This window comes from Macaca nemestrina, chromosome 4 (assembly GCF_043159975.1).
Source record: "Macaca nemestrina isolate mMacNem1 chromosome 4, mMacNem.hap1, whole genome shotgun sequence".
Lineage (NCBI taxonomy): Eukaryota > Metazoa > Chordata > Mammalia > Primates > Cercopithecidae > Macaca > Macaca nemestrina.
In genome coordinates, this window is record NC_092128.1 from 48,137,421 (window position 1) to 48,164,572 (window position 27,152).

General features: G+C 34.2%; 2 protein-coding genes and 1 pseudogene across 15 annotated transcripts in view; 2 read left to right on the top strand and 1 right to left on the bottom strand.

Moving 5' to 3' along the window:
* The window catches only part of LOC105475279 (inner mitochondrial membrane peptidase subunit 2), an 886,283-nt gene that overhangs the window by 431,528 nt on the left and 427,603 nt on the right, over positions 1 to 27,152 (top strand). The window lies entirely within an intron of this gene.
* The window catches only part of LOC105475274 (leucine rich repeat neuronal 3), a 33,600-nt gene that overhangs the window by 3,796 nt on the left and 2,652 nt on the right, over positions 1 to 27,152 (bottom strand). The window contains exon 2 of one of the 2 annotated variants that reach the window (XM_011730374.3): positions 20,869 to 20,950. The exons of the other annotated variant lie outside the window; for it this stretch is intronic. The gene's annotated coding sequence lies outside the window, so the exon portion shown is untranslated. The remainder of the gene's footprint in view (positions 1 to 20,868; positions 20,951 to 27,152) is intronic. 2 annotated transcript variants of the gene reach the window in all.
* On the top strand, positions 11,586 to 11,662 carry LOC112425582 (small nucleolar RNA U13; annotated as a pseudogene).

Sequence of the window (27,152 nt, forward strand, 5' to 3'; positions counted from 1 at the left end):
TACTAACAATGAAAAAACAATATTATTACATCACTGATATGGTTTGGCTGTGTCCCCGCCCAAATCTCATCTTAAGCTGTAACTCCGATAATTCCCATGTGTTGTGGGAGGGACCTGGTGGGACATAATTAAATCGTGGGGGCAGTTTCCCCCATGCTTGAGATCTCCCCCATCACGAGATCTGATGTTTTTATAGGGGAAACCCCTTTTGCTTGAGTCTTATTCTTTCTTGGCTGCCTCCATGTAAGATGTGCCTTTTCCCACCTGCCATGATTGTGAGGCCTTCCCAGCCATGTGGAGCTGTGAGTCCATTAAATATCTTTTTCTTTGTATTACTCAGTCTTGGATATATCTCTATTAGTAGCATTAGAATGGACTAATACAATCAGTAACACAAAGACCTAGATATTTTTCTTTTAAATGGATACCAGTGTCTTTGAAATATAATCATTTCCAACACCAAGTTTCAAATTTGATATGTGGGGATCCTTCTTTTTCTCTATGTTTACCTCACCATCTGCCATTTTCCTGCAGGGAACCTTCTCCCTATTGATAGAGCTATGGTTGCATCACTCTGCCTGGAATAGTTCTTTCTTTGTTTTAAATTACTTTTTACTGTCTTTTCAAACCTCAGTTCAAGAATCTCCCCTCTGGGAAGTCTTTCATACAAGACTTTCATATAACCCCTCCCTCCAGATGTACTCAGCTGCCCCTCCACAGTGGTCCCATGGCTCCAGCACTTGCCTCTGTCAAGCATTTCCTTGATCCTTCCTTTCACCAGTCACTAATCTCCTTGAGAGCATGAGGCCTGCCTGACTTTGCATCCCATCTTCTGGGCATTATCATTATAATATAGTATACGTTCAAGAAATGTTTCGAATGAAACAATAAATTAATTTTATTAATAAAATCATTTATGCATCCTTTTACATATTAAGCAACTCAGTCTGCTTAATTTCTATCTGTTTTAATGTGTGTAAGTATATACTAACATCATATTTGTGTTACATACATTACTAAAATCCAGAGACTAAAATTCAGGCTAGTACAAAGGAATGTTAGACTTCAAGAGAAAAGTTAATCTATTATATCTGTGCTTTATTATTTAATTTATCCGGTCAACATTTATTGAGCACTTTCTACATGCCAATTATTGGGTTAATAGCTAGAATAAAAAAGATGACTTAGATATGGTTGATTCCTTTAGTAAACTTTCAGTCTGGAGGGGAAACAGAAGTAAACAGATGGTTACAATTCCATATGCATGCTCATTTGGGAGCATATACCCCTCTGAATAAAACGAAAATAGAAAATAGAAATCTGTTGCCCCTTTATGTCCAGAATGAAAGAAAAACCTAGGTACAAAGTCCAGTTGCATTTCTGTATGTTTCCATAAATCACTTAGCTGAGAATGGAGAAACCATTACTTCTGTCAATTAATTGGTTAGGTCTGCTTTCTCCAGCAGAGCAGAGAGGTACCTATATTCTTCTTTAGGTTAACTAGAGGTTCGGAAATATTAAAGATGAAGCATTCTTTCTGGGGGAGTCTTAATATAATGTCTCTTTTTGTTTTGAAATTATCCCGGTGAGTGTCTTAAAATCAACTCAAATGTCTATCAATGACAGACTCGATTAAGAAAATGTGGCACATATACACCATGGAATACTATGCAGCCATAAAAAAGGATGAGTTCATGTCCTTTGTAGGGACGTGGATGCAGTTGGAAACCATCATTCTCAGCAAACTATCGCAAGAACAGAAAACCAAACACCGCATGTTCTCACTCATAGGTGGGAATTAAACAATGAGAACACTTGGACACAGGAAGGGGAATATCACACACCGGGGCCTGTCGTGGGGTGGGGAGACGGGGGAGGGATAGCATTAGGAGATATACCTAATGTAAATGATGACTTAATGGGGGCAGCACACCAACATGGCACATGTATACATATGTAACAAACCTGCACGTTGTGCACATACACCCTAGAACTTAAAGTATAATAAAAAAAAATTATGTTTGTTTTTAATTAGAAAGTGTTTTCTTATTTCATCATTTACATAGCCATATGCTAGAAACAACCACATTTTGAATTAGATTTATTCTGAAAGCTTTTGAAAGTGAGGGTGTTTATAGTGGTGAGCATATTCAAATGTTGTTTCTCCTGGTCTGTAGGAAGCAATAGTATGGGAAACACAATAGAGAATATAGAAATCCTAGAAAGGATAATAAGCCTTATTATCCTTTCTTTAGCATAATATTGACTTTTCCTTATGTCTGTGGAAATGAATATATTTCACTAATATACTATTTAGTATGGGTTGTTTCCAGGATAATAAGTAAGTAATAATTGTATCTTCTTAGTGCTTTATAGTTTTCAAAGCCTTTTCTTATTCATTATTAATTTAATATTAATGAACTTGTGAGATAGGTTGGTGATGTACTTTAATCTCCATTTTTTAATGTAAGGTTGTTGAGACCCATCTGCCTGATACCACACAACAAATATATGGTGGGGTGGGATTAAAACCTAGTTTAGGCCGTTAAAATCAAACAATTGTAATAATTCTCATATCTTATATATCCAATTCCTGTGGACACTTATAATTTGAGATTTCTTTACTGTGAAAATACCAATTGTTTCTTGGTATAATTATATGTGGAAGCTTTTATGAATAAAGCTACTTTTCCTTAGTAAGGAGATCTTCATTCTTTGTTTTTCATCATTTATGAAATACTGATTCAACACCTACTTTTTGGCAGACATTATCGTAGACACTGGAAAGTCAGCAATAAATAAGATAAAATATCTACTCACCAAGTTTTCAGTGATCAAAGGAGTAAATAGCTAAGGCCAATGATGCATAGTAGATTTGATTTACAATAAAAACGTGTGCAATGCTCTGTGGATGTACAAAGGAAAGAATGCTTAATTCTGTTCCTCCAAAAGGAGCAACATGAATGTTCTATGGTCTTTTGTGATACTTATACAAAATTAACTGGGGTATAATGAGGACATGTGGATAAGAAGATTTAAAATCCACTGTCTTTTAGATGAGTTTTTATAATGCTAAAGCTTAAGAACAAAGTGTGCCTTCTTCTTTGCACCTCATTATGTGTATTACAAAGACTACAGAGTCTGAGGAAAAGAAACATTTTGATACTTAAGTTGAAAAATTGGTGAAGAAAAAAATTGCCATGGGTACATTAAAACCTAGTTTTTCCTTTTCTTTTATAGCAAATTACTAGCTAAGTTCATTTATATAAAGAACTTAAATTCTATTCTCCCATTATCTGACTTCATATTCCCTTGTAAGACTTGATCTTTCTTCAGTTCTAATTGAAAGTTCCATATCCCGAAGGTATTGTTGAATTACACTAACTGCATCCCTATAAAAGACTGTTCCGTTTTCCTTGGGAAATATTTCTTTTCCAGTTTTTTGAAACGAATTATTTGAATTTATATGACAACTTTCAGGAAATGGATAATGGTAACTATTTAGAATAGTTTAATGAATGATATCCTTAAAAACTGATGTTAATGAGAAATTGATTTAAGGAAAGAAAAGAAAATTTGTTTTGCATTAAGAAATGCGGGCCAGGTTTAGTGGATGATTTTGTAACTGGGGACAGGATACCTCACTTTCTGGTACCTCAGATTATTGATCTCTATAATTTAGAAATTTGGCTGCATGAGCTCTAAGATTCTTTCACATTCCAAATTTATGTTGTACTATTCTGTGAACATCAAAGATGTTTTTCCAAAGGTGTCTAACAATTGAATGTGTGTAAACTCACTTATCTGAATTTAACCTTTGTGTTTTTTTAATTTATTACAAGTTTATATTCAATACTCTAGTCCATGCCATTAACAAATTAGAATCAGTGAATTTTAGTCATTATGAGGCTTTTAATAAAGACTATCAAATTCGTTACCTGCCATTATTTCTATTTTATCTTTTTATCTACACAGTAGTAAACAAACGAGAGAGTTACTTTAGTCATTAAATTAAGGCAAACTGGAAGTAAATTGCCTCGATTAGAGCACTTGATCTGAATTCAGATGTGAATTCAAATTCCTTCATTTTGCCTCAAAAGCTCAGTCTTAACCACTAAGTTCTACTTTCTGTCAAATGTTTATTTTTAAAATAGCACTACACATCTTGATATCTTTTCAGAAAGGTGTTTCCTCCAACTGTATGGGTGTACTGCCTTTTGTGTTATTGTTGTCAGGTGTTTCTCTTCCTTTGATAATAAAGTTTTACTCAGACAAAATTATAAGGCAGTTGAATATTGTGGAAGGAATAAAATAAAAACTGTTTTCTAAGCCTAGTTTTGCCATGTGAGAGTAATCACGTTGCTCTCTGAATCTTAGTTTCTCACAAAATGTGCACTAAATTTTCACTGTTGTTTTCAAGTTGATGTTAATGTCCTGTGAAACTGTAGAGATTTTGCATGGGGTTGCCATTATAAAGAAATTTGTTTATTAGAGAAAAATTATTTTTGTTATTGTTTCAAAATTTATGTAGTAAAATGTATGTCATGTCCACCCATATATTTAATGGATGCTATCTTTTAGAGTGTTTTTAGAGTGGATTCTGATATTTTCAGATTCTCAAATCTGATATTTTGAGATTTTCAAACTGGCAAAGATCCTTATTATTATTATTATTATTATTACAGAAATAGCTATAGATTTTTTTTTAACAGAGGGACAATTTGGTATTATTTTATGTCCTTGTCATGTTTAAGAACTTTTATTTTTACCCAGCAAGCATTAATGCAGATCATAAACAAATCATGTGCTGTTTCCATTCCTCATGATATAGGGCTCAGATGGTCCTTTAGATGACAATAAAGGCCTTGTAATAAAGTTCTCTCAGAGAAACCAATAGTAACTTAAATAGCACAATTTTCTCTCCTGAGTCTCAAAATATGCTTTGGGCAGATTTGAGAGAATCTTGGATGTTTTATCTTTTTTCTTCTCTTGTTTTTAGAATTTGAGGCTTGTGCTACATGGGGATAGTTTTCTTTAAACAATAATTCCGGCCAGGTGCGGTGGCTCATGCCTGTAATCCCAGCACTTTGGGAGGCTGAGGTGGGTGGATCACCTAAGGCCAGGAGTTTGAGACCAGCCTGGCCAACATAGTGAAACCCAGTCTCTAGTAAAAATACAAAAATTAGCCAGGTGTGGTGGTGCGCATCTCTAGTCCCAGATACTCGGGAGGCTGAGGCATGAGAATTGCTCGAACCTGGAAGGCGGCGGCTGCAGTGAGCCCAGCTTGCTCCAGCTACACTCTAGCCTGAGCGGCAGAGTGTGAGTCTGTCTAAAATACATACATACATACATATATATATAATAATTGCAAATGTGTCACCCTAATACATCAAATTTATGGAATCTAGTTATAGTACAGCTATAATTTAGAAAGGGTAGTTTACAGTATAGAAATCTCTCTTTATAATTTTCTTTTACAGAGCGGGGAATGAAATCTTAATCACAGGAGTATTTCACATTTGGGTAGTCATTTCTGTGTACTCATAAATTACTAGCTTGTCATGATACTGTCATTTTTTATTATGAAAATTCTGATTTGTTATTTTTAATTATTGATTTTGCTCAACTGAGTACTTCATTAATAGCAATATTTGTGAAGTTAACTTTTGTACATGATTAGTAAAACAAATGATAATTTTAAGCCGTAACTTGTCTCTTGATGCTTATAATTTTTCTTATAAGCATCACTCCGTATATTGGGGAATTCTAATTTACAATATGGCATAACAGTACATTATTCAATATTGTTTGAGAGCCAATGGATTTTGATTGCCTGATTTGCTTTTTTAACTTTTCTTCTATGATTACCTTGTTATTTAGCATTTATGCAGTCCCAAGTGTAGGTCTCTCTGGGAAAAGCACTCATTTATTCACTATCCTTAATAATCACTCATCTTAGATTGAAGTATAATCATCTTGTTTTCCAAGTTGGGAAATAGTGATGGAAAATTTGCTTCAAGTTATAATTAAACTAGAGATCTCTATTTGGGTGATGCCTCTCTGTTAAGTCACCGCACTTTAACAGTAGGGTATTGTATAAGTATGCAGACCTGGGAGTTAGTAGGAGACCTTGTGACCTTTAGTGACTTCGTTTCTAAAATAAAAATTATCTTCAAATTCTATTATTATATAATTTTTGTAGTAACCTTAAATATTCTCAAAACGGTTTCAATATATTTATTTTCTTTTTTGGTTGGGGTGGGGGGAGTTGAGATGGAGTCTCGCCCTGTTGCCCAGGCTGGAGTGCAATGGCACAATCTCAGCTCACTCACTGCACCCTCCACCTCCCGGGTTCAAATGATTCTCCTGCCTCAGCCTCCCGAGTAGCTGGGATTACAGGCATCTGCCACCACGCCCAGCGAATTTTTGTATGTTTAGTAGAGATGGGGTTTTACAATGTTGGCCAGGCTGGTCTCCATCTCCTGACCTCATGATCTGCCCTCCTTGAACTCCCAAAGTGCTGAGATTACAGATGTGAGCCACTGTACCCAGCCAATATATTTCTTTGTGCAAACTTAATACAGTGTACTTGGATGGATACTGATAGGATTTACTCAGATATTTTATGATATTTTTAGGTTTTCATGTTTATTCACGCTTTATGTGTCTCAAACTAGGGCATAGAGATAGACAACGTGCTAATTTCACTCGCATCAGAAATAGTCTATAAAAAGATTCTTAGGACCTGTACAAATTCATGAAAATTTTGAAGAACTTGAAAAATTTGTATGTCAGGAGTAATTTATTTATGCTTATAAGAGAAATCATTGTTTTCCTGGCAAAAATGTGTGTGTATGTGTGTGTGTGTGTAGATTTGTGTGTATGTGTACACTGAGAGACTTCAGTTCTGTTCAGAAAATTTTGAATGTGATTGACTAAATTTATGCATTAAATTTTCCCATTTTGTCCAATCTTTATTTCTATCAATAGATGTTTTGAGGGATTTAATTAGACTTTAATTTGTATTTTACAATTTCATATAAATTGAGAGGAAAAGTCTGCCCAATTGAGAGGAAAAGTCTGCCCAAATATGCTTTCCTTATTCTCTTGACAGTTTTGGTCTCTAAAAGCTCATTCTTGTCATTTATTTATAGTTTATTTGAGAAGCTAGTGCAGAGTATGACTGGTAAATGATGTCATCCTTTTATCTTCAAAGGAATTACCAAAGATGTGGAGATTTCCCTGCTTGAATGACAGGAGAAAGACTTATATTGTGCCTCACAGTACAGTGGTTTGGGAAATGTGTGTCTCATGTAGACCCACTTCCAATTATCCTGCATTTCAGATGAAAACATTTGGGGTAATTATCCAGATAATTTAAACCATTTTTAAGTCATGTTTTTAATTGGAAGATAGCCAACTATCCTGTCTTTGAAGTCTCCATTCTTTATGTCACATGAAGACTGTCCATCTCCCTGGTATAGTTAAAATAAAAGAAAGAAATGAAGTGATTGCAGCTTGAGTTGGTTTTATGAACAGACACGAGTATGCTGCCTTATGCTCTCTGATCTTGCAAGCACTACTCTCTAGGGCCTTTTACATGGGAGGACATGATAGGCATGTATACAAAAAAAAAAAAAAAAAGGACTATTCCATATTGATTGCCACAAGTAAATGCTTTTATCAATCTCAGGAGGGATGGTTTCTGAAGCATAGATATGTTGTAAAAGGATGGCAGCAAAAAGGTTTTCATCTCATTTGTATTCCTTGATTAAATTTGACAGAATAGAAAGTCATTGGTTTGTAAAGAAGATAAGGAAACCTGTGGACAAGAGTCCAATGACAGTATAGATAGAGAATGAAGAACATTTTAGTTACAATATTATTACAGAAATCTTAAAATTATGTTTTGGGGAGGAACATTCCTCTGAAGGAACTCGGAGTAGAATCTTTCTGGGTAGTTCACTTTCTATTCTGCATATAATAAAGTATTGGTTCTCATTGCTATTAAATAAAACAACACTAATATCAGTGTTTTACGTTTTTACTAAGAATTGGGAAGATAAAACGTGTCAAAAGAAAGGAAATAAAATGAGCTCTTTCAGTTTGAAAGAATTTTTTCAAATGCAGTAAACAAGAGACTAAATTATAGCACCACATTTTCGGGTGTGCTGGTGTCAGCTGATGCCTGCCATGAGTTCAGAGATGGATGGTGCTTTTCTGTTACTATATCTAAGGGAGATGATAATAGCAATGTGGTCTGTATTTTTAGTTCCTTATTATAAGCATGGTATTGTCTATTTTCTTTTTAAAAGTGTGTCAGATTTCCCTCATGCTCTATGGTTTGTTTCCTGCTTAACTTCTTGACAATCTGCTTAAAACAACATTGGTATATTTGTGTCCAGAGGATACAAAAATGTTTTAAAAATAGAACAGCAAACATTCCACCGTAAGCTTTGAAAAAACTTCCTGAATTATGGTTTTGAGTTTCAACCAAGACGTGGAGGCTATATTTATGGCTGTGTGCATGTTTGTGCATCTTTTTGTGAGTGGAAATTCATTACTGTACAGGATATGAGCTCTTTCCCTAACACTTGTGTTGAACGGTTAATGTGAGATGGTGGCACTCTGAAGTACAAAGTAACAGACAGAATTAAAGTTCTTGATGCATGCTAGGTCAGTGAAGCTTTGTTATTTATTTCCTGTGTGGAAATAAAAGGCACTATATGCAGGTTAAAGTTTTGCATTTCCAGGGCCAGGAGTGGTGGCTCACGCCTGTAATCCCAGCACTTTGGGAGGCCAAGTCAGGCGGATTACCTGAGGTCAGGAGTTTGAGACCAGCCAACATGGCGAAACCCAGTCTCTGCTAAAAATACCCCGTCTCTGCTAAAAATACAAAAATTAGCTGAGCGTGGTGGTGTGCACCTGTAAACCCAGCTACTCGGGAGGCTGAGACAGGAGAATCACTGGAACCCAGGAGGCAGAGGTTGCAGTGAGCCAAGATTACACCATTGCACTCTAGCCTGGGCAACAGAGCAAGACTCCATCTCAAAAATAAATAAATAAATAAATAAATAAATAAATAAATAAATAAATAAAGTTTTGCATTTCCTTTTTCCTGTCACCTAACTTAAAGACATGTATTTTTTCTTTTTTAGAGAAAAGGTCTCCTTTCGTCACCCAGGATGGAGTGCAGTCACTTAACTTTATAGAGGCCTCACAATAGCTCTCTATTTGAAGTTAATTATGTAGGACTACTTTATGTAGATGACCTTGCAAAATTTTATTGCCTACAACCCCCTGGAATTCATTTAAAATTACTATTGACGCAGGTGGACATGAGTTGAATCACATTATTTCTGTTCATAATGGGCTTTATGGTAAATTCTTCTTTAATGTGTTTACAATATTTGACTACTGTAGCATTTAAGAACTAGTCTATACCAGGTTATGAACATTTGGGAAATATGAGATCCCCCAAAAAAGTGACATGATAAAAGAAATACATTTTGCCTTATGTGTTAAATAGAGAGGGCTAAAGTTAAGGGGGGAAGTAAAAATACTAACGGGCTTTTTTTTTTTTTAATGGAAAGCAGTACAATTTGTGATGCATACCAAATTTTAATTTTGTGTTAATGGACAATATAGGCCCTTGGTAACATTACCTTTCTTTTTTTTTTCTTTTCAACTGCTACCCATGAAGATCATAGGCAGTATGCCCACTTAAGTGTCTTTTTGCAAGATTATACATGACTAGAGCCCCAAAGGGAGTTCTAAATCTTAGTGGAGAAAAAGAGTTCTTTAAAAACAAGGTTGTAAATTTGCATTCATTTCCCTCTTAGAAGCCTGGTGTTCATCTCATATATGGATTAGGTGAAAGCTAAGTGACAAATCACCTGTTTGGGAAAATTTCTTAGTAGATAAACTCTCTCCAGATAATTTAGGATTATGTTTCAGACTATCAGTTTAGGCTCAGAAGAGCGAATGGTTTTATATTATGTTATAGCAGCTTCACAGGGTAGGATTTAATACATTTTTATGGATAAAATGAATAGTGTTCGATTATTGGATCTGAGTTAGGAGAAGAAATTTTCCCTTCACAGTCACATGGTTTAAGATCTGGAATCCCTTAAATTTGATCTGGGACATTCACCTAACTTTACTGTTCCAATATGCCAAGACAAAATTATTTTGTGAAGGAAAGTTATTTAATTTACAAGTTAATGTCTGTTGCAGAAATATTTCACATTGCTCAATCAAGAATTACTCAACATTAATTTCATATATGTAGAAACATTCTTTGAACTTTAAGTTATTTGTATTCTATACTTATGTTTTGATATTTATACTTATGTTTTTATATATTTTCCTTAAGATAGTTATGTAGTAAAGTTTATAATAAACCATTTTGGGCTTGGAGCTCAACATCCAGACCAAGAAAGGAATAAAACTTTTTCGTGATTTCTGTTAATTATAATTCATGACACTGGTTAGTAAGATATAATCTATATTTGTGATCATTCCTGCTATTGTTTATGTTTTCTTGGAAGATAATATATTATTTCAGTGAATAAAAGCTATTCTAAATATATGAGAAAAATTATTAAACTGTCACAATAATGGATATGGACTTGAAAAATACTAGTTTTGAGGTTTTCTTTAATGACTGATTCCTTTCAATTGTATGGAGAAACAGAGATTTGAATAAGAATATCATTTTCCCTAGTGATGTCTTTATGTCTAATATCCATGAACAGATAGGATCTTTGATGCTTTACTTATCTTTGCATATTTTAGTATAGTTCAGATCCTAAATACTTTTAGGAGTCTCGGTCTGTCGCCTAGGCTGGAGTGCAGTGGCATGTTCTCAGCTCACTGCAACCTCCACCTCCCGGGTTCAAGCGATTCTCCTGCCTCAGCCTCCTGAGTAGCTTGGACTACAGAACCATCATGCTCCGCTAATTTTTGTAATTTTAATAGACACAGGGTTTCACCATATTGGTCAGGCCAATTTTGAACTCCTGACCTTGTGATTCGCCCACCTCGGCCTCCCAAAGTGCTAGAATTACAGGCATGAGCCACTGCGCCCGGCCCCTGAAGACTTTTTAAGGGCCCTTTCCATTAACTTCAGTTTTCCATCATATAACAATAGCAACAAACAATAAAAATAGCAATAGTAGTCACAGTCATAATGTGCTATAATGTACAAATTCAGTTCAATTTTCATATATGACCTTACTTGATTCCCCTAACAATCCTGTCAGCATGTTCAGTTATACCCACTTTACAGGTGATGACTCAGAGAGATTTCATGAGGTGGTCAAAGTTGGAGGGCCATATCAGTGATGGCTCCTGAACTCTGTCCCAGGTCCCCGACTCCATTTTCAGTCCTCTTCCTATGAGCTCTGTGTAATAAAGCTTTGTGTTATAGAGATATATGTACTTGATTGCCCCCTTACTAGTTGTTAATGAAACACCTTCATGTCTAGACCTATGTCTTACTCACTGCGTAAGCCTATACAATGCTGACTTGTCTTCTTTGCACAGTGAAATTAAATGATACTTTCTTTTAAAACTTAATTAAGATGCTTTTGTAGTTCATAAGCATGATGATTGAGTTTTCTTGCTCTTGTATGAGATGTGCCTCCCTCAAACCTTAGAAAACTGACTTGAAAAAAAAGCTTAATTATGGAAGAAAAGTTAATAGTTAATCATGTAGCTGTCAATGAACATGTTAAATTGTACTGAAAATGTTTTACACATTTTAGATGTTTGTTCTTTAATTTGGTCTTTAATTCTTCTTGGTAATACCTTATTTATGAACCACCTTACTTAAAATACCCCGTGAAGTCACTCTCACCATGTTGTTTTCTTTATAGATCATTTAAGACTGCTATAAATTATTTGCTTTTTCTTTTTTGCTTACTTCCCATCACCTCCACTAGAATGTTAGCTATATTAAAGTTGTTTCCTGTTTTGTTCAGAGCTATATATCTCCAGTGCCTAGCTAGAATATTGCCTGGCATTGTAGTTCAATAAATGTCTACTGAATGAATGAATATCAGTTGCTTTTAATTATAAACTTCCATCTTCTTATACATTTAAACAAATTTGCTGTACAAGGTACTCATTTGTGACCCTTATTTTGCTGGTGAATGCTGAATTGACTCATGTGGTTTGTATGCATGAACTATTTAGTGATGGTATAAGCTTGGCAAACAAAAATAAATATGTGTGTTTTTTTTTTAATTCAGGAGATTACAAAAGTGTAACAAAACCCACTTGAAAATAGTAGTATGTTTAGAAGTGTATAATTAAATCTGTGATTGTTTAAAAAGAATCATAAAAATTCTTCTAATCCAATGTCTACTCTCATTATATCTTGAATAAATCCGTTGTGAGGAAACTAATAGAGATACGTATGTTTTGTTTGTATATCTTTTTGTACTTGAGATATGGTTTTCAATTGATTTTTATAGATTATATCTCTAGTAATAGCACAGTGTAGTGGGGGTATAAGATATACAGATTAGTTTCTTAAAATTTGTGACATTTGTATTTGGAGAATATAGAAAATCATGTAATTTAAGTTATAATATATTCTTAATGACTGGAAGTGCCACAGACTTCCAGAATTAATGTAAAAAGCTGTATCAACAACAAAAAGAGCAATAATAAACATTAATATAATTGAGTGTTAAGTACTGAGAAAAGTCCTCGAGAAAATTGGTTTGGTGTGGCTGCAGGCCAGACTATGCTTGTTGCCAGCTGATAGTGATCAAATGTAATACATCAACAATCTGTGAGGTTTGTGTCTCCAAACCTAGACTGGGGTTAAGAATCTGCACTAGAAAGTGACACTTAACAGAAGACAGTGTACTGTATTCTGTAAATAAAAATAAAAAACAGTATTGTAAAGAAAGCCATATATACTTTGCTAAGGAAAAGTTTATGCAAATCAAGACAATATCTCAATATCTGCTGCAAATTGAGACTGGGAAATATTTTTGGTGCAAAATTTCAGCAGAAGAACTCAAAGTCTATTCAGCACACATGAAACTAGTAAAATTTACTTAAAAGTTTAAGCTTTGCATGCTAGATTCTATAATATTATCTGCAGAATTGGAAATACTATAGCATGACCCAGAGCTTTGAAATGGACAGCCAAATGTTGCAAATAAATCTTTGGGAGTTTATTATTAGCCAACAAAATTATTGCTCACTAGATCCGAAATAACAAATCTGTGGCCTTGACATTTAATCAGAGCATGAGACGCATCTATTGAATTTCATATTTGAGATTATTACTTTACTAGAGCCCCAATTAAAGCATGTAGATTCTAAAATTCTGTTCAGATAAGGTAAAATACAGAATGCTTGTTATACATGCACAGAATCTTTTTATTCATTGCTTTCATGTTCCATTGCCCCTTCTTCAACATGCTTATTTTGAGTTTTTACTGAACAGAAATGACTTTAATATAAGTATACAAAGAACTACCCAGAATTTCTTTTTAGAGACAAAGGAGGTAGGAGGTTGAATCTGCCCATATTCCCCTGTGACTGATCAGTTGAGTATAAACTATTTACAATAGAATGTTGAAAGGAATTTTCTACCTGCTGTAGGGCTGGCATTGTAATATAAGGCAATTTTACATGCCCATATAATTTAAATTATTAGACTTTATATAAAAACTTTTCTTCAAAGTCTGTCTAAAAAGAAGGAAAAAATGGGAGAGGAAAGAGAGAAGGAAGAAGGGAGGGGAGGAGAGACAGAGGGAAAGGGGAAAGAAGGAAGTTTCTGAATCTCTCCCATCTATCTTTTTCACATTCTAGTGAGAGAAATTCTAAGTATTGTCTATTCATGAGCATCTGCAAATCACATTGCAGCTTAACTGTCTCTCCTCTGATTTAATAGAAACTTTGATTGTTTTCTAGGATTTATATCCAGAGTAATTGCTTTTGCATTTTAATATAGAAAGAAGTAGATTGAATAAATGCATAACATATTAGAAATGCTATTAAGCAAATGATTCTATGTGGTACTATCGAATGAATGTTTTCCTTTACTCTTCTAAACAAAACACATTTCTCCAATTATTTTTAAATTGAGAACAGTGGAAAAGAAATCTATTTGTGTGTTGATTCTTTTTTTTTTTTTTTTTTTAGTATGATTAAATGGTACAGCAGAAGTTTTATACAGTATAGTCAGGTACTTTTCCCTGCAAGATCTGTAAGGACAGTTTTTATCTGCATCCTAGATATACAGTATTTTCACACACCGAGACTTTAATTGCTGTTATCTTAATGTTATTTATAAGTCCCTCGCATCTCTTAGCAGCCATACTTCATCAACTCTTGCTATATTTGAGTCTCTGCCTCAAAATAGCGAGCCTTTATCTCAAGCCTCGGGTGGTGAGAAGTTCATGAGAAGTTTACACGTGGCAAAAATGGTGATGGTAGAAGACATATCTGTTTTTCATTTTATTTGTGTGTTTTTAATTGGACTGTTTTTCTTAGAGAGTTTCTCAAAACCAGTGAGTTTCTAGAGAGAAGAGATTTCTATTATTTCAAGGGATGATAGTTAAGATCCTTCAAAAAAGTTGACCTTCCCACATCAGACCAACGTCTGTAGAGTTTGAACAGTTGTCAAACTTGCTGTTAAATAAGGAGAACAATGACTTGAGCTTTAATTGTTCCACATTCAGGGCTTTAAATGTTCCAGATACTTTGCCTCTTCTCTTAGTTCCCAGTTAAGAAGTAAGTAGGTAAGGGATGAGTATTCCTCCCATTTTATTTAGCGTGTAGGTGCTAATTTGTCTGCTCTAATGTGCACCAATGTTGGTATTATATGTTCTAAGGTCCTCTGCTGTATCCTTGGAAACAGACTATGTTATGTGTTACTGTGAGATTACAAATATGTTTCTAAGAAAATTAGCTGCCTATTATTTGTACTTGCTTTTGTTTCTGATTCAGAAAAATAAGCGTGCCCTTGCTGGTGCATTAAGAATTGAGGTGTTGTGTATTCCTGGGAGTGTCACTCATAGATTTGATGCATACATCAGTGGAGTTAAACTGGCTAAAAGAGCTGTCAATGAGAAAAAGTGAGGATGCTATAAAAGGCAATGGCCCTATCACATTCATGTGACTCAGGCAATCTTCATCTATTTCTTTTATATTTTTATGGATTTTTTTCTTTTCACCATTTGCATAAATTGGTAGTACACGTAATATAAATGCAAACAACAGAGAGCAAGCCCATTTTTAAAGCTATGAGAAAATAGACCTGTCAGGAGATTTGTTCAATTTAGGGTGGGAGGAACAATAAAAATACATGCTGTATTTGTTTCTTAGAAAGTACTCTAAGGGTGTTTTCCCCCCAGCCAACTAAATTTCATGTGGCAGTTGCTACAGCAACCCATTTTTGTGATTTGCAGAATAAGGGAGCAAACCAGATGTCAATTGTCAGTAAGTTTTTGTTGTCATGGAAGACGTGAATGTATGCAGTGTCATTTGGCCAGTTTATGTACTGTTGTGGTGTATTGTTCTCATCTGCTATTTTCAACATGCTGTCGTGAATTAGTATTCCTTTCTTTGGATGCATAATTTCTGAGTTTCTGAGTTTTATACATGATGTTAACTGAAATAACTAGATGTCAGATTCATAGAATGTTGTTGCAAAATGAAGGTTATTTGACATCTGTTTTGTAATTTTTCAGCCTATTGACATAAGAATTCTTTATTTCATGAAGAAGACTCAAATTAATTTTTTAAGGGCACTTCAAAGATTTTGTGTTATTTTATTTGAAAATACATATTTGCAATCTACAGAGTTAAGAATATATTATTGTCTCAATGAGATCTTTAGTAAGAAAGTAGGAAATAGCTCTGGACTGGGAGCTTCTGAAAGTCTGTGGTCATGCCTCTGCTGTCTGTATTCTGGCAAGTAGATTCACATTTTAGTCCCAAATCACTTGTAAGAGCTATTATATCTGGAACTCCCCATCTCTTCTTTTTATTTTTCTTCCTCTTTTGTGTGAGGGACTGTCCCCTTTTCTCTGCTTTTCCTGTCTTCCCCACTGTTCTAGAAGCCATGACCCTCTCATTCTAAATAGATTTTGCCCTCCTTCCAATGGGATGAGAGCCTGGGTATTTGTACGCATATTTTTAATTTGATAAGAAGTGTTGCTTACAGCTTATTGTGAATACATTAACATCTCATTGCTTGTGGCAAGTCCTCCACACTTTTCATCCCTACTATTAATTTTCCTTTTCTTCACATTTAAAAATTTTTCTTTAACATTTGTTCTAAAAAACCCCGAATCAAAAAGACTAGATAGGGGGATTAATGATGAGACTTTTCTATTATTTAGCATGATTTAAAATTATTGCTGGCAGCCATACTAAGTAGTTTCACATACAATATCCCCTCAGCCTTTTAAAAAATTGATATCAGCTTCAATAGAAGTGATGGTATTAGTTACTAAAGTGACATCGTATCAAAATATATAAACATGGAGCATTAACAACAGAAGTGAGAACAATTTCTAGAACAAAATGTAGAGTTTGGTAAATCTAAAGCAGATAACAAAAGAAATTGTTTCATTCTTTACAATAAATTTGAACTGTGGATTACAGAACTAAACATTTACAGGAAAATGGGACACAGAGGGAGTGGGAGAAAGAAAATCATATGACTTTTGTCTCTCCTGTACCTGGAGTTTCATCATTTCCAACTCTGCAAAATTGGCTCAAGATGTGAATAGTAAAGGCGTATGTATGTGCATGCATGCATGAATGAAGGCATCCTCCAGCAAATTTGCCTTTCAAAAAAGTTGCCTGAATATAGGCCCAAACTCAGAGATATGAAGAGTGTTAACCTGGGGAAGTGAAAATGAAAATGTAGCTTTTCCCCCACATGCATATTACAGGAGTATCACTTTTCAGTATTCTCATTTTGTTTCACACTTAACCCCAAGATTTCTTGAATTGAGAATTCAAATGCCTTATTTTGCTCTCTGGTACTCTCAAAATGGTGTTCAATAGAAGTAGCCTAGTCATTAAGGGATCAGGCATGGACTCTCATTCTTTCTCTGCTGCAGCCATTGTTTCCTCATCTACTGAAAGGTGAGTGATGATAGTATCTACTTCAAAGGGATGTTGTAAAAATTAAATAAAATAATGCATTAAAAGTTCATAGTATAAAAAAGTTCTTCTGCACCAGACACATACAAAGTGGTTACTAAATGTTAATCACTATCATATTAAGAAGTCATCATATGGATAAGAACTCATTAGAATTTGCTGTAACTTAAACTTATAGGTGAAAATATTGGAACAGGAGAAATGGCAGAGCAAAATAAAACTACTTAAATGCCATTTTGCTCTGATTATCATAAAAGATTGTAGAATTTTGCTTGCCTAGTAGATATTTTTCTGGTTATTTCTATGAAAATAATTCTAAAAATGTATCATGCTATTTACCATGTTAGTTATATGACATGTCTTAGAAGAAGAAAAAGTCCTTGGAAAGCAGGTGCAAATCAGTGTGGCTAGACTTAGTTAATTATTTATAAACTGGTAAAAACTATTAGTAGTTGTCAAATATTAAAAAAAATCCAGTATTGGTCTGTGTGTGAAAGTATAAACGTATGCATGTATGCTTGTTGGCAATGGAATAGATAGAGATAAAGAAGTACAATTATAACTATAAATCTGCAGAAATGCTAATACAGGTTTTTTGAGTTGTTATTACTTGAGATATGGTTACATTTTGTAGGAAACAAAGTCTAATATATATTGTTAAAATTTAACAACATTCATTAGTACTCACACAAAGTTCTAATTAGAGTAAAAATAAGAGAGAAACGAAAACTGTGAAGTCACTATGATAAATGGACACTGTAGTCTTAAAAAAGACCATGTTATTGTCAGCAATGTTTAAATTTTAGCAACTCGGGGACTTGAGTGCTGGTTGTCCTATACTATATGGTCTACAATGGGGTTTTAATTAACATTTAAAAAGATAAGTTTACAATGAGATTTATGATTTCAATGATTGTAATTATTTTATACGTGTTATAAAGTCTTTTATGGCCCTAGGAAAGAGAATTAGTGAAGAATGGTTTCAGAACTTTTTAAATTTGAGATGGAATGTCCCAGAGTAGTGGAAGTTTCTAATAGAATAGCACGAAGAAGCTGGATTATTCTATTTATTTTTTAGATAGGTATGAAACTTCAAACTTGCTATTTCTATGGTTTCCATTCTTTCATTATACTTGTGGACCTCCGCTTAGTAATTTTTCTGTCTCTCTTTTATTTGACTGATTTAAACAAAACAAAATAACTCTTCGGCTAAAATCACTTTAGGTCACAAACTCAAAACTCCAGACTCGAGTAATTAACATGCTTGATGCAAAGCAGCAGCAACACATTACTGTCAATAAAATGACAATCTAAAGAGACATCTTGAAAACTGACTGGATGACAGTGAATTGTGCTTCTGCTAAACTCCAGCAGCTAAGAGGTTCCACCAATATGGGCCCTTCACAGAGAAGACACTGCTGAGTTTATAGGGTTGAGTTTGAGAACTTTTGGTCATCGTGATGCATTAAAAAAAAGAATGATTTGACAGGAGCATATGGTCCAAACTTTTTAAAACTGTGATTGTAGTCAATGTGCTATGAAATACCCACTGGGCAAGGATTGAGTCACCTGGTTTGGGTTCTAATTATGTCTTTAAGTCACTTAATAAGTGACCTAAAATCTGTAACATCTGTCTCAATATAGGGATTCCGTTATATTCTGACTCATTTTGTTTTAAAAGAAATCGACGGGCAGTGTAGAGTTTACTCATTAATCATATTGGTGGCAGTTTCTGGGTGACCCTCATTTGAGTTCCATATGGAATGAGATATAGTGTATGAAAATTGGAGTTCATGAACATGTGGGCAGAAGAGGTTTGTCCATTTTTGGTAGGTGTTTCTCCTAAGGATACATAACCTAGTACCCTAGAGATATCACCTGACTGCCAAGAAATGACTGTGGATGGTATACCTTTTTAGATTAGGGACAGTAGAGATAGGAACTATGTTTACCACAGCCTTTCATTATTACATATTAACTGAGGTCATTTACTTTGGATGTCCCAGTCAGATCCCTTAAAATCAAACCCCTAACTCATTTAGCTATACCCTCTTCTCAGTCTTCTCAGGAAAGATACAAGACAATATACCTATTTAACCTGTTATTTTTCTTGTATATTTCTCAGGAATTATACAAGACAGTATACCTATTGTACCTGTTGTACCTATATATATTCTGTATTAATTCAAGCAATTGATTGTCTCAAGTAATTTTTTTTTCACTAAATCTAAAACAAAAATGGTAGACAGTGGACAAAGAAAAAAGCCTTGAATCTTTACCCAATAATTCTGTAACTTTGTGCAGAAAATAAATATGGATTCTTAGGTGTTATTCTTACAGATTCTGAGATCACACATTAAAAGTACCCAAGTGAGTTTGGTAGTACATCATCACAGGTACAAATATATGATTCTACTTGCTGTATCATATAGACATTATTCCTTATCAGTATGCCAAGGTTCTGTTCAATGACTAGGGATGTATCTATATCATGGTCGTTGATTAAATGACCATGAGATGAAATGTCTAAATGAATAAGTGGTAAGATATTATCTTAGAATATTTCTTCTTTCAAAGACATAAAATCTCTATCAAGTAAAATCCAGAGCAGCACATTGCTTAAAAACTAAATATGATGATGTGAAAAGAAAGCATCATGCTTAAATGGGGTTGAGAATTTGGTATACTACTAGCAGGGGTGGAGGCAGAATGTGGTGATCAAGGAGGAGGAGTTACCATTCTGGACAGGAAAAACTCTTCATGGGAGAATTTTAAACTTATAAATGTTCATCATCTTTACAAAATATAGAAAGATATTTAAAAGTTTTCAAATATTTTCAAATCTGGTGAGCAATATTCAGGGTCAAAAGAATAAGGTTAAAACATTGTTATACTTGTTCAATTTGCAAGATATTTATGATCAAGAAAACTTTCCTTATTTCATTAGTGATTTCCATTCCCTAAGAAATGATAAAGATCTTAGATGTTCATAAATCCTCCTGGAATTCAACCATGATATTTTTACATACATTACACTTCTAAAATTACACAGATTAATAAGAATGTTTAAGTAGAAAATCCACAAGTAATACTTCTAGATTAGTTGAATTATATTGTGCTCATTATCATTATATTATTTATGAAATAATATTATACTAATCAGGTTGTACCATGTGGTAAAACTGTAAAGTTTGATGCATTTATTATGTTTATTTTAAATCTATATATGTTATAAATATTTTAATATATTATATATATTTTTTATTATATATAAAGTTTGAGCATATTATTATATATATACTCCTGATCTTGGCTGAGTTTCAAACTGTAGAAAGAGCCTGTTGTTAGATGCTTCTGCATAAAAAGTCAAATGCTTCTCTAAGGATTAATATATTATGCTTATTCTAAGAAATCTGTGATAAGGCATTAGGTACAGTGTACACTGCTTGGGTGATGGGTGCACCAAAACCTCAGAAATCACCTCTAAATAATTTATTCATGTAACCAGACACCATCTGTTTCCCAAAAACCTATTGAAATTAAAAAAAAAAAAGAGAAATATATGCTAAGGAAGACACAATAACATGGGCTTCAGAGTCAGACATTCAGGATTCAAATCAGGACCTTTCCACTGAGCGAAGGTGGGCAAATGCTTCTCCATTTCAAGCCTCGGTTCCCTCATGGAACGAAAGTGAAATGAGAGGAGGTGAACAAAGAGCTTACCCAGGTTCCAGGCTGTGGAGCATGTTAAATAAATGTTGCCCAACATCTTCCTCTTCTTTCTCTTTCTCCTCCTCTTCCTTGTCTTTGTTGTATATAAGAAGTAGCAGGAAAAAAACCCCAAAAGTTTAATTTAAAATTATACATGTCCTTCTTTATTTCTTATATGTTAAGTTATTCATGATTCACAGTACTTTAACCTTTTATCACCTCAAAATTGAATTTATTTTTTCAGTTGTCTAATTGCTTATAATTTCAAAAAAAATCTTCATTTTGAACAGAAAATATATGTTGATGTGAGCTCTCTAAACTCCATTTTTAATCACTGGAGGAATCCTCAACAACATTTTTGCTTTAATTTTACTTTGAGATTTTGTTTCGTAGAACAGTCAAGTGGAAGGACTCCCCTGATAGTCTTTTCAGGAGGTGACACAGCAAGAAATGCTGAAGTTTTACAAACAGCTAGTACAGAACGCTTCTACTAAAGTTTTAGGTTTGGCTCAGCATCCTCAGTTTGAAAAGCAAGTTACAGCTTTCATCACTTAACCTTGCAGGGCTAGAAGCTTATGCATACTGAGGAAGATTGATGAATTTCATTGAAAATTGATGCTCATAGTAGCAATGAAATTGTATTCAGACTATTTTCATGTTCATCATTTAAAAGAGAATGCATGAGGGGGAAAAAGTGTCCAAAATTTGGAACTAGATACAAGGACACCTTATTATAAATAATGAAATTTGAGGCCAACGAGCTAAGTTTTGCATTTTTCTTTCGTGTCACTTATACTGCATGACCTCAGGTAAAGAAGTATGTTGACTTCTACTTGATGGAAAAATGATGAGAGAGGAAGCTATAAGCTGCCGGTTCACAGGTCTGGCTGTGAACTGAACTGCAAAAAATCATTTTAGTTAATCTAGTGGATCGCGAAACTCAAATATAAATAAGTAAAGCATCACTCCTTTCTCAGAAAACAAAAGAAGAATCCTACAAAGATATAATATTCTAGTATGAGCAGAATGCATGATATGAAACTATAAATGGAGTTTTTGTATTTTGATGGAGAATCTGACTCTTGGAAGGCGATATAAACTAGCTATATTTAGGCAGTACCAATGGGAGGCAGTGTTGCCTCATGTACAAAGGCATGTTCTTGAAAGCTAACTGACTTAGGTTCCTTTTCCTGTTCTTCATTAGTTATGGCAAGTTACTTTTCTTCTCTAAGCCTTATTTTTCACGTTGGTAAAATGGGTTAAACATAGTGCTTCCATAGTACGGTTGTTATGACGATTAAATGAGAAAATGTATGTTAAGTGCTTAGCACAATGTTTGGCACGGAAAATGTTTGTATGTTGTAAACGAGATCTGCCAGTATTACTACCATTCCTTTAGCCAGTAAAGGACTGTCTAAGAGAGATGATGTGGTTTGAATGTATAAGGTCTCTGCTTATATTAATTTATGTCATAACATTTGTTTTAATTCTTCATTACTTTGATTATTTTGCCCAACAGCAGCATATTATGGTATAATTTATAGCCTAAATGTAAAAATGAGACTTTGATATTTACATAAATTTTGCTTCCTCATTAAAAAGTAATTGATTAAGGAAATGGTGGTTTGGAAAATGCCTCACTGATTTTAAAAAGTTAGCTGAACATCACCTTATGACACTCTTTAAACAACTGTAGTGTTTGTGTAAAAAATACGTGGGTAATAAATGACAATACGAGGAACAAATATAAACTATGTGTTTGGTAAGTGAGTCAGTTCAGCTAGTCACACAACAAATTGACTTGGATGAAGTTATATCTTATAATGGCATTTTATATATTTTTCATTCAAGAATGACTATGAATAGAGCTTTCAAAGTTTATATGTTGTTAGAGTATGTTTATCTTTCATATATGGCAGTCACCTTGTTTTGCTCTTTCCATTCTATTCTGTTGCACTTTCTTTTCAATGCTATAGCATTGTGACCTAGACTCAATTCTCTCTTCACTTGCTGTATCTTTTTTGTTCTCAATGCCTTGGGCACCTGCAGTGTAAGGCCATTAACACCTTGGCCTTTGTAGAAATCAAAATATCTGTATAGATATATATTGAAATTATTTCCTGCAACTATTGAAATTTCAATAAAGGTCATTGTGGTTCCACATATTCTACAGATGTTGAATACTTTTTGTAGAACATGTTCAGTGTTTGGTATTTCTGAGTGACTGAGTTTTGATAAAAATAGAATTAAACTTAGACCCCATTAAAAGTCCATATTTCGGAGGCATATAAATATAGCGATACAGTAAACAGTCTAATGACATAAAAATCAACATGAATTGTATGTTTGAAAAATACGTCTGTTTTTAACATTTTTTTTTTCCTTAAGAAAGGTAAGCTGCAAATTAGTTGACAATGTTACTTAAATGCTTTGATCTCTCAACATTATGAGACTATAAATTATAGAACAAATGTTACCCCAGGGAATGAATCCACTAAAATATTTGCCTTCATTTCATTGTAGTCGTTATTAATTTGATAATTTTTGAAAAAAGTTATAAGTCCAAATCAAACCTGTTTACCACAGTGAAAACGAAGTCTCTTAAATGTCTTCTATAGTTAAAATATCTACTATTATTCATGTCACTTGTAAGTGTTGTGAGTCCCGCGCTTCACCTTTGGGGCCTTAATCCCGGGAGAACACATTCTGCCATTCCTCAAGTCCTGTTTTGTACCAATTGGGAAACAGTGCCTCTTGCATTGTTCCTCAGGGAATTAGATCCCAGGAGCTTCAGGAAATAGAGAATGTTGCCTATTGATGCTAACCTTTAACTGATTCAGTGGGCCTTTTTTATGCAGACATGCAAAAAGTGGTGATGTTTAAACTCCTTCCCTGAGTAGAATAGCTGATTATCTGTGGAATGCTTCACCTCCTGGAAGTAAAGCGTGAAATGACAAACTTTAGAATATGTTTTAAAGGGATTTTTATTCATTTCAAGGTCTGTATGACTTTTGACAGACAAAATCTCCCCTAGAAAGGGCTCACAGAATAATGTATGTAAGTTTACTGGCATTTTGACTTTAATAGTTTACAAATATACCAGTTTACTTTCAAATTAACTAATATTTTTATCTTATTTAGTGTGTCATTTTCTCCCCAAGACAAACCAGAAAGGAGATGCTAAAGAAGTTGCTTTTATGTTGACACTTGATCCATTGGGGGTTCTTAAGTGACTTTGGAGACTTTGTTCGTAATTTTTAGTAACCTGGAAAATCCCTAAATAATTTACTCATCTCATTTTATCCAGTTTTTGAGACCTTTGCCAAGTATCTGTTTATCAAAGTGCTAATGCTGTCAGACAAACATATGGATGAGTAGGTAGAACAACATACAGTCTTTTTCTCCAAGAATAGATGTGGGTTGTGGGTTTTTTTTTTTGGTTTGTTTTTTTGTTTTTTTTTTTTTAAATTTAACTCAGGCATAGCAATAGCTGTGATTTAAGAAATAAAGATTTTAATTTGCAAAAATCTATCCAGATATGGTGTGGCATGGTACAAAAACATAGTTGTTGGAAGGGTAAGATCTAGAGTGGAAGTTCAATAAAAAGGGAACTGACATTTATTACTAACTTCAGAAATGCCAGGGACCAGTGCTACACCCATATTTTCTTCTACTCTCTGGAGTCAGAGACCCTTGCACCTCAACATGTTAGCAAGTCTCTAACCTCACAGAACCTCATTCTCCTGTCTTAAAGATGTTCATCATCATCATATCTACCCTACTTCACCAGATCGTTGTGAGGAGCAAAGTAATTGTTGAAAAATTGCTCTGTAAATGGTAGAGCTTTAAACAAATATTCACAATTACTGTGTTTATATTTTGTATCCTTCTCACAAGTTGAGTCAATTAATTACTATTATGTTAAGCAAAATTTGGAGAGCACATTTAAAAACAGAGAAATTTGCCCAAAAGAAAAGAAGAGGATTGTGATACTAAGGAGATGTCATTGCCTACTGGAGCTCCCACTCTGACTCTAGAAATCAGAAACTAAGTTGGGATGGAGTAGGGGAGGGAGAGAAGGAGAGGGATTGCTATCCTGATGTTTATTGTTTTCCAATGAGATGTATAAGCAAAGCATGGATCCTGAGAATGGACACTGTATATAAAAAAATAAGGCACATGTTAAGTGCTTTAAATTATTTATAGTGAACCCAAGTAAAAACAGATGTGGAGAGGCTCTTCAGAATTCTTGGAAAACCTTAAAACTTACAGTGGATGATCGATAGCTGAGTCTCTGTAAGTGAAGGATAGTGGCATTATTAACATGTTTTAAAAACAGGGCAAAACTCTAATATTTATGACTCTTTACAGAATATAGTAAACCACATTCAAAAGATGAATTACGGTTTTGAAATATTTGGGTGTTATATACTTAATAAATCATTGCTGCTTCTGTTATTGAATATTGGCTTTTGCTTTTAGAATGCTTGATTATCTGAATAAACATATCTCTTTTTTGCACATATCTGTGAGTCTGGGGGGATTTTTTTCAGATAGTTTTTTGAGAAAACATTATATTTGAAAGACTAAGGAGGCAGAATTTTAATGGAATGCTGGAGGAAGTATTGTAAGGAGTTCTAACCTGGGCCTCTCCAATCAATAGCTGGGTGAATACAAAGTACAGTATATTACATTATAACGATTTCAAACCCTTTCAGCCTCAGTTTTTTTCACCTACCAAATGAACATATTAGACTAGCTACTACTGTCTCTTTCAATGCAAAAAATTCTATTCTATGAAAGCATGTCTCCCTTCTGTATTCCCATATACTGAAGCTGTGTAATGTGATTTTATTAATGGCACCATAGATAATTCTTCCCTTATTATGGCCTAAAGATGAATTAACATAATAGAAAGCAGGTGTATACAAACTTGACAATTATGCAAATATAGTAGATAGCCCTGTAGGTACTGTACTTCTTCAGAAAGATTTGAGATGGGCATTAAGTCTTCCTTGTTAATCCTGTATTTAATGACCTCTAAATAGCATCTATTGAGACCTTCAATTCCTTTCAACAAGTTAAAAAAACATTTTGATTTATCTCTCTTCCTTTTCCCATCCTCTGGCACCAGCTACTGTCTTTATATTAGATTTGACTTCCTTTCCTTTAGCCACATTGTGGCTAAAGAAATAATTGTTATCATGTTTTACTAGTGACTTCGTAGCTGTCTAACAAGACATCACTTTTTCAGAAGGAGAGGGGAGGAATTCCCTGAGCAGGAGCTATGTTCAGTTGTCACACAGTGAAGCTTTCCTAAGTATTCATTGCATAGCCAATATCAGACAGCTTTATCTTTGACAGCACGGACAAGATGTACTGATGTTTTGCCTAGAGTTTACCTGATTTATTTAGTTTCATGTGCCAAACAATGATACATAAGTAGTTAAACTCTCAGAACCAGGTCTACATGGAACATTTTAGTGGGCTGTACGCATGTCTAGTGTTTCTTCAGACTGGCTGGAGCCACATTATTTTAAATCATTTTAGAGGAGCATCCTTACTGAGACTAGAAGTAAGAACTCATTTTTTAGCCTGCTATTAGCCTTCTTTTAATGATCTCCTTTAGATTCACCAACAGATACCTCACCTATGCCCATTTTCAGGGGCTGCTAATTAAGTAATAACCTTTAACTTAGGTAAGTTTTTTTTTTTTTTTAAACTCAGTTTATAAAGCTTTCTGATCAAGTTAGGTTGTAATAAATACCAAGTGCCATGTTACATAGGAATGTTACACCCAAAAAAATTCAGACTGGGGAGGAGGAGTGAAACATCAAACCCATCATATGGCAAAAGCAAAAGATGTTAAAAAAAAAAAAAAAGAACAAAGAAACAGTGAAATATAGTTAGTGCATCATAAGTTGATCACCTTTTTCATAGATCACTAAATTACTGGCCTAGAAGTCTGGTAGCACTGTTTATTCAGCCATTAATAACAAGAACAACCACCTCCAAATAAAAAATTCCACCTACTAATCAGCATTCTAACTCAGCATGTTGCCTGTGACAAGCGACACCCTGAAAAAAATGGTCCTTTGAAGCTTGTCTTGCCAGGAAGCTGCTATTTCTGGTATAGTTACATGATTTGGGGAGACTATGGTTAAGTCTTCCAGGCATACACATATGTCCATCATCTGGCATTTGTAGGTGCTGATCAAATCACCAAACTCACTGGCACACACTGAGTGACAACACTGAGGGCCTGGAGTGTTGGTATTTCTCAGACTCAAGTGGGC